At 49.1% G+C, this 8,001-nt stretch overlaps 1 protein-coding gene across 1 annotated transcript in view; it reads right to left on the reverse strand.

Annotated features, from left to right (window-relative positions):
- The window catches only part of LOC116891772 (ubiquitin-conjugating enzyme E2 R2), a 618,378-nt gene that overhangs the window by 24,371 nt on the left and 586,006 nt on the right, over positions 1–8,001 (reverse strand). The window lies entirely within an intron of this gene.

Consider the following 8,001-nt stretch of genomic DNA (forward strand, 5'->3'; position numbering starts at 1 on the left):
TGAGTCCTCTTCAAGGATAGGGTCCTGGTCCAGGGCCAACAGGAGCCTGCTGCTTTCAATATGAAGGAGGCTCATCCAGGACCACAGTATGTTTTAGTAAACATGCTCCTCCTGGCTCTACAAGAAACTCACCAGCCACCCTGGACATCAGGGTCGACCTGAGGTCCTAAAGATAGGAAGTGGTGCCCAGCTGAGGGACTGTAGGTGACAGTGGAGTCCCTCCTACCCATTCCTTGGGTGAAACTCAGGTAAGATTTGCCTAACCAAGAGACAACTAGACATCTGATGAGACGGCACACATTACAGGAACCACGGGAACTTTCCATGGAGTACAACCCTGGCACACGCAGGAAACACTTCCAAGAAACTCCTTTGTGCCAGGTCACACTTCTGGTGTACGGTGACACCAGAAATACCAGTCAGGAAGAACAAGGAGCCAAAGGAGTAATACAAATGCTGAGTCCTGACTCAAGAACATCCAGGTTATAGAACCAAAAAAGGACCAAGAATAGTGCAGAAGGCCTCTCAAGGGGAAAGAGCAAAGCTGGGAGCCCTACCACCATCCGCAAGCCCAGATCAGAGACAGCAATACTAAAAGACCCAGAGAGAATCAAACATCAGGATAAAAGGGAGTCCTGTCAGGAACTACGCAGCGTCCACAGACAATCTGTAGAACTTTAGCCCACAAAAGGGACAAAGTAGGGCCTTTACCACAGTGATGTGGGACAGAGTTCGACTGAGATGAAATGCTCTTCTGGCCTCCCAGCGAGGCATCACAGCAAAACACAACAGGACCAAATGGTTTCCAAGTACCTTTTTAATGTCCAGAGCAAAGGGAAATTTTATTTAAAAAAAAAATACACACTAAACAAAATCCACAGTTCCTGTTTTCCAATCAAAACTCATCAGTCAATGGGACATGACCCAGAAACAATAGAAGTGATAATCATAGACGTACAAGTTACAGTGGTCGTAGCCACTGCGTTCGGATGTTAAGGTACTTGGTGTAGGGTTGACAGGATGTGGCAAGCAAGGACATTTTGGAGCAGTGCTGTGAGAAATGGGAATTCGTGTGGCCCAGAGCGTATGTGCTGGGCTGTCTACACTCGCTGGCATATATGAGACATGTACACCTCACCACACACCATTTTTGCCTCCTTTAATAGTCAGTTCTGTTTTCCAAATAGAACTCAGGGTTGGGGTTTTCCAAAGCCACGCAGACAGAAAGTGGTGGACAAAGAGCCCTAGGAATGTTAGCTCCAACCTCTGTTCCATACAATATTGGCCACCAGATATCACCACCCTCACAAATGCTTGGGTGACGCCCAGCATCAGGAATTTACGGCTGAGATGGGGGTTAGGTCTAACAATCTTCCCAGCAGGAACCAGGAGCTATTACTATCTTTCCTTCCCTCCATACCCACTCTGGCTTTTTAACCTTGTCTGAGGCTCTCCTTCCTTAGTTTGAAGGTGGAAACAAAGACCCAGACAGGCTTGGATCCTGCCCTGCCCAACTTCTGTCAAGCCTCGTGGCTAGAGCTCTCCTTTGAGTTCAACAGCGGACCACACCCATCTTAGCCCAGCTTTATTTGTCAGAATAAAACAAAAAGTGTAGGAAGAGAACTCTTGAAAGGGACCAGAACCACAGAAAGCTCCTGCTGCCCTACTTGAACCTGCTCTCCATAGGGGACCAAGGCCTCCAAATAGCATCAGTTCCAGGGTGGGCACTCTTTGCTCAATACCTCCAGACAGGAGCTGGTCCGGGAAGACAGACAGACATTCCCTGCAGGTATAGAAATTCAAGTATAGATGCTGTGAGCACCACCGAGTGTGAAGCCAAGTAGCTGGACAACTTGGACGGGGGCCAGTCTGTGAGCTTCTGTAATGAGCACATGGAGACAAAAAAGCCCTGTCTTTTACTGAGCAGGTGTGAGCCTGGGCTTTGGGCTTTACAAATGAAGGGTTTGTTTTCACTTAGCAAGGGTTAGAGGCCCAGGGAACCAGAAACAAAGCCCTGTCCCCCATGGTAGCCACAGCCTCCAACTATGGGGTTACAGCCTGAGGCTTGAGGATATTGGCTGTGGTGACAAAGGGTCTCACCCAGAGATTCCAAGACAAGCAGCCGCTCAGAGCTCACTGTGAATAGGACCTCTCCCAACCCCCGTCAGACCCTGGCAGCATGAGCTATGGCAGCCGGAGCGATAAGAAACTAATAATTTATGTTTCCAGCTCCCACTGCTGGCGCCAAGGAATGGCTGAGCCACAACCTCCCCCTCACTGGAGCAGCCTCAATCCTTTGCTGCACAAATTATTAACGACCAGAAAATGAATGACCATAATCAGATCAGGGCTGCCAGCACTCTTTATTTCATTTATTTGTATAAATCCTGAAGTCAGGGTAGCCCCCGGTGGCTAAGCACCCAGGCTATGGACATCCATCTCTCTACCACACTCCCACAGTGGTAGAAGGCATTAAAAGGCTAAAAGAGCTAACCTGGACCCACGCAAAGCCCATTTGAAGATCAACCCTGAGAATTTGAACCACATTCAAGCCTGAGCTCTAAGCCAGAGGTAGCTGTAGGGTGCAAGTGTGAGACAGAAGGATGAGCTTCCAATCTCAAGGTGAGGGCCAGCACCACTGCCACCTCCATCTTCAACATGAACAGTTATCACCCTAAACAGGGATGGCCTAGGGCGGCTCTGGCTGTAATCCTGGGACAGTCAGAGCTCTCTTCCTGTTTATCCTTTTCTGTATATTCCTCTGCAACAGAATCTCACCTGCCCTCCACACTGTCTTCCATTTGAGCAGGAGTCAGGATATGAGAATTCCTGTGCGGTGTTACAGACGGGGCTTGCAGTGATCCTCTCATAAGTCCACTTTCAATCTCATTGACCTCGTGGTATACTATGGTGTATAAATTTAGATTTGGAGATCTTATATTCCATCATAAATTGGGCTGGCAGACTTCCGATCAACAAGATAAAGCTGTCTCCTTCAAGGCGTGTGTTTTATTAGTCTTAACCTCACAGCTGCAACAGGGGCTTGGATGGGGAGTGGAATCTCTACTCTGGGGACTTCCTGCATTGCAGGGGGATAAATGGTGCTCAGGATAAAAGGGACAATAGGTAACGCCAGACTGGACTGCTAGACAACCACTACCCATAGACTTCACCTCGGCACCAAAGAAACCTTGGTTCCAAAGAAAGCAGCCATGCTGGGCCCTATGGGCAATAGTCTTTATTTAAAACCCATGCAGACATCTGAGCATGCACTGTGAGCATGTATGCCTTTCCTCCCATTGCAAACTGGTGGAAACCGGACCACAGACTTCTGTGTACATTTTCTATTTTTTTTTTTTTTTTTTTTTTTTTTTTTTTTTTGAGCTGGGAACCGAACCCAGGGCCTTGTGCGTGCTAGGCAAGCGCTCTACCGCTGAGCTAAATTCCCAACCCCTTCTGTGTACATTTTACACAAGGCCTCCATGTACTCATTTCTGGAGCTACAACAAAGGCTGCAGTACATGACTCCAGAGTTATACAGCACAGACTTTCTTTCCATTCTTATCCAGAAGTATCAAGGGATAGCCTATTATGACCCCTTGGCACAACACAGAAAAAGAGATAAACCCAGGTGACTTGGTCCTGATACCCAGGTATCCCTCACAGGATACCAAGACATCAGTGCATTCAAAAGCACTCACCAGAGAATGGGGCCCATTGGCAATGAGAGCGCACCAGCAGCCCCAGATGGTACCACAACCATGCCAAGTATTATGTTATACGGTAGTGTGCTCTATGTCATGCCCTGTTACACGTCCTGTCTCCATTACTGTCTGTCAAATGCTGTTCTATATCATGTGACTAAATCTTGCCCCAAGACATATGCCACACTGGGGCAAGGGCACGCAGGGAGAGCTTTGTTATTCTGGAAGCTGCCCTTGGGATGCTGCACCTTGATCAGGCTCTCTTAAGTTGACACTGCCTTCCTGTAGGTGGCCATCAGCTTCTTCCTGCTCAGTGGACATTACTCAGCCAATGCTGTTACCAGGCAACTCTAGCTGGTTTTATCTATGTTGAGGTTCCATCGGCGTCCCCTTGTCCCAAGTTCTGCTTTCCAGAGCCCCAGAAAGCAAAACTGCCACACGAACTTACTGTGCACAGGGAAGCCAACGGTAGATGAAACTTAGTTGGCCTCAAGAGACCGTAGTCAAGCACCTAGAACTTGGGGTACAGGATCGTAAGCCAATCTGGTTTTCTCCCAGCCATATCAGGGCACACAGAAAAGAGCAGGATGCACACCCCACACACCACACCCCTGGACTACAAACCTAGGTAGTGTCTACATTAGCAAGGGTGCCAACCCTGACTTATGCTAAAATTTACTCCCAGGTACGTCTCTTTGACGAAGAGGGTACATATAACCAAACTCTTAATCATATTCTGGAGACATGGAGGTATGTAATATCCCAGCAGGACACGGGTCTGAAGAAGAGAGTGGGTAGGCAATGGGGCTACCGCAACACTGGCAAAGCTGCCATAAGGCAGAGGCCACCCCGTCTCTGTGGTAGACAGAACCAGGTATCTGTGCCCTGCTCAGGAGTGGGACTGAACACACAGAGCAAGTAAGGACAGAAGATCCCTGCCAAGGATCCTAGTTCAAGATCTAGGAATTGTGTTGAGGTCACTGCATGTGTCAGCATACATGAACATGGCAGCAAATGTCAACATATAGATAGCAACAGTTTGGGTCTTCATGCCCTGTAGGCACCTGCTGGCGTGCATCTGGCAAAGCAATGCTTACCACACCCACATGAGTGGTGCCAGTCTGAACTTAGTCTCATCTCCATTTCTTTGGGTGAAGAAAGCTTAAGGTCAGTGGACAGCCCAGTCTCAGAAGTATCTCCTTTCTCCTGAGAGACATAACATGGCTTACAGCCAGCTCACAGCAAGCCCCAAGAGAGGCAAGACCCAGGAGGGCAGCTCCTCTGTAACTGACCAGGACCAGAAGCAGACACATTCCTGGAGGGTCTGATCCTTTGCAAAAATGTCTAAGGAAGCATTGGCTAATTTACCACCAACCTCCAACCTTGAAGGTTAACCCTTCCTAGGAAGTCCAACAGCACGATCGATTAGACACATAATCAATCATGCTGTCTTGGCAGAAAAACATGTGGAACAAAGTTTATCTGGTACTAGTGACTGCAGGTCTGGTGTTATTTTGTGTACACTTTTTGGTATACATGTATGTGATTTGTCTATGCTGTTTGTGATGAAACTGACTGCTTTGTGTGGACATTTGAGGGGATGCCTATGCATTGTGCACCATCAGAAGCAGCAATGTAGATGCAGGTTGAGACCACCTATGTTTACTGTGTGCTTTGAACATGCATATCTTTGCTGCTGGTTAAACGTGTGTGTGAACAGGTGTGCTTCCTCATAGCTCTGTGTCCACTGAGCTATGAACCTATAGCTCTGACCTTGTCTGTCTGTATACTCTGGGAGGGTCCAGACCTGCATGGTACGCATCCCCATTACCATAAGCAGACAGTGGGGTGATGAACTAAGATTTTATTCACAGTACCTTCTCGGATCACATCCGTAGCCTCAGACATTTCTTACCTCTACTTCCCTCTTTCAAGAGACTGAACCACATCTGGGATTGGTAAACAGACAATGAAGGGAAGATGAGTAAAGGGCTCTGAGAGAGGTGATCTTAAATGACAGGCAAACCTTCTCGGGACAGAGGGGTCTATGACCAGAACAAGCCCCTCCTATATATCTCAGGTCACAGCCACCAGGGTTATTTATGACTCTCCTCCCCCTCCCACAGTGGCACTCCAGCCTCAGCCTGAAGCAGAGGGCCCCAAACAGGGGGCCCGGGAGCAGCGACCAGGCCATGCCAAAGGCAGTGGGTGTGACCTCCTGGGTGGAGGAGGGGCTGTAGTGTGGGTGTAGGCTGCCCGGATGATTCCAATACCAAAGTATTTCCTTCTAGCCTCTGTTTCGTTCTGAGGAGGACAGAGGAAGGTGTGTCCAGACTAGGATGCAGGTATAGAAAGTACAATGTCCTCAAAAAGAAGCCTGATGCATGGACAGTGATCTCTGTCCCAGGAGTAGGTTTAAAGGATGTCCTTGTCAAGTCCTGGAATGGCACAGTGGACAAAGGGAAGAAAGAGTCTTCCAGTCTTGGACCTAAGTCAGGGTCTTTCTTTTCAGGTGCTCCAGGTGACAAGACAGACAGACAGACAGATACACACACACACACACACACACACACACACACACACACCCCAAATGGTAGCTTTCTCAGATCTAAGTCTATGCTTTCCAAATACACAGAAGGTCTCAAAGCCAAAACTTCTGCACACAGGTACAGATTATTATGAGAAGCTCTAGGCTGAGGGAATGTGTTTGGCAGCAGGATTGGGGGTTATGTCCAGACAGTGAACATACTTGGCCTTCGCCAGGAGCCCTGACAGTGTCTCTGTGTGTGCCACAACTACTCACTAATGTGATGGACTCTCAAAAGCAAGGATCACAGGCAGCACCTATACGCGTTAGACATTGAAGCATCATACCTTAGATGAGACACAGGCTGCAGAGAGAGAAGAGAGAGAAGAGGAAGGCTTATTGTCTGCCACACTTGATGTCAGGGACAGGCTAACATCCAAGACCCAGGCAGGATAATGGAGCCAAGTTTGGTGAAGAAAGGAGTGGCCACCGAGACATCAACAGGTCAGATATGAAAATAACGTTATTAGGAAGAGTGCAAAGGCTGTCTAGACTCCTAGAACATTCCTCATATGAACAGAGCATGTGCAGATCTCACTCTTCAAGTCAACTTGGGAATGGGTGATGGATGAAGTAGGCCCATGGTTGGTGGGGAAAGTGGAATTTACCACAGTAACCAGCTTCATGCCAGTGGGTGATGGGTCACTAGGGGAAGTGGCAGGAGGCACTGTTTCCACTCTTCCAGGCCCTACCTTAAAAGAGGTGTTTGTACAGATAAGCTTCCCTACTCAGCCCCCTAGAACAAAGTCAGAGGATGCTGGGTATCCTGGATGATGGGGGGTACGTTTCAGGAGGCAGGGGGAAACGAGGGGCCACTTTCCAGTGCACCCAACATGACACACGCACAGATACGCCCCTCTTAAAAGCTAATGACAGGATCTCTCAGTTTCTCTTCATGCTTATCTTGATTCCATACAAAAATGGGAAAAGAGGTCAGGAACCAGTCACGAAGCTAACCTGCTTCCTTCAAGATACCAAGATGAACATAGATGTGGGACAGGTCCCTCTTTCCCAGATTTAGGGCTCTTGGGGATAAAAATGTGTTGGTGTGCACACTTGTGGAGCCAATTGCCACCACCACCTACTACCACCCTGATTTTATCAAGGCCTCCTCCTATTCCATGGTTCTGACTATGCTTGTCCTGGGGGTAAGCAACAAAGCCTGGACAGATATGTGTCAACTAAATGCAAAATGAGAAAAACAATCTACAATATGTGATGCCGCCAACCAACTCCGTGAGAAATGGGTAGTGAAAGAAAACTGACAGAGAACTGCAGTTCTTATAAACAAACTCATACCCTCCATCGTCCACAACCCAGACCCTACAGATGCATAGAGACAGTGTGAGGGGAAGGGGAGCAGGCTCACGCTCAAGGGGGAATGGGACCATCCCAGCTCCATTTCAGCGACCTTCAAGCTACCCCACTTTCCCTTAGGCTCACAGCTGGGGTCTTGCGCTCAGCACCCACACCCTAGGGTCTCCTTTCCTCCACCCGCTGAGGTAAAGCTAGGGGCTGCAGCCCTGTCCCGCGATCTCCATGCCATCAGGGTCCAGTCGGCCTTCACGCACCCCCCGCCGGAGCCCGCGCCCGGCCGCCGCGCCAGGGCGGTTAAAATGGGCCAAGTTGTGGCGGCGGCAGTGGCGGCGGCGGCGGCGGCGGCGGCGGCGGCGGCGGGTCTTCCAAGTCCCACAGCCGACGCGGGTGTGC

The sequence above is a fragment of the Rattus rattus genome, chromosome 1 (genome assembly GCF_011064425.1).
Source record: "Rattus rattus isolate New Zealand chromosome 1, Rrattus_CSIRO_v1, whole genome shotgun sequence".
NCBI classification, from domain to species: domain Eukaryota; kingdom Metazoa; phylum Chordata; class Mammalia; order Rodentia; family Muridae; genus Rattus; species Rattus rattus.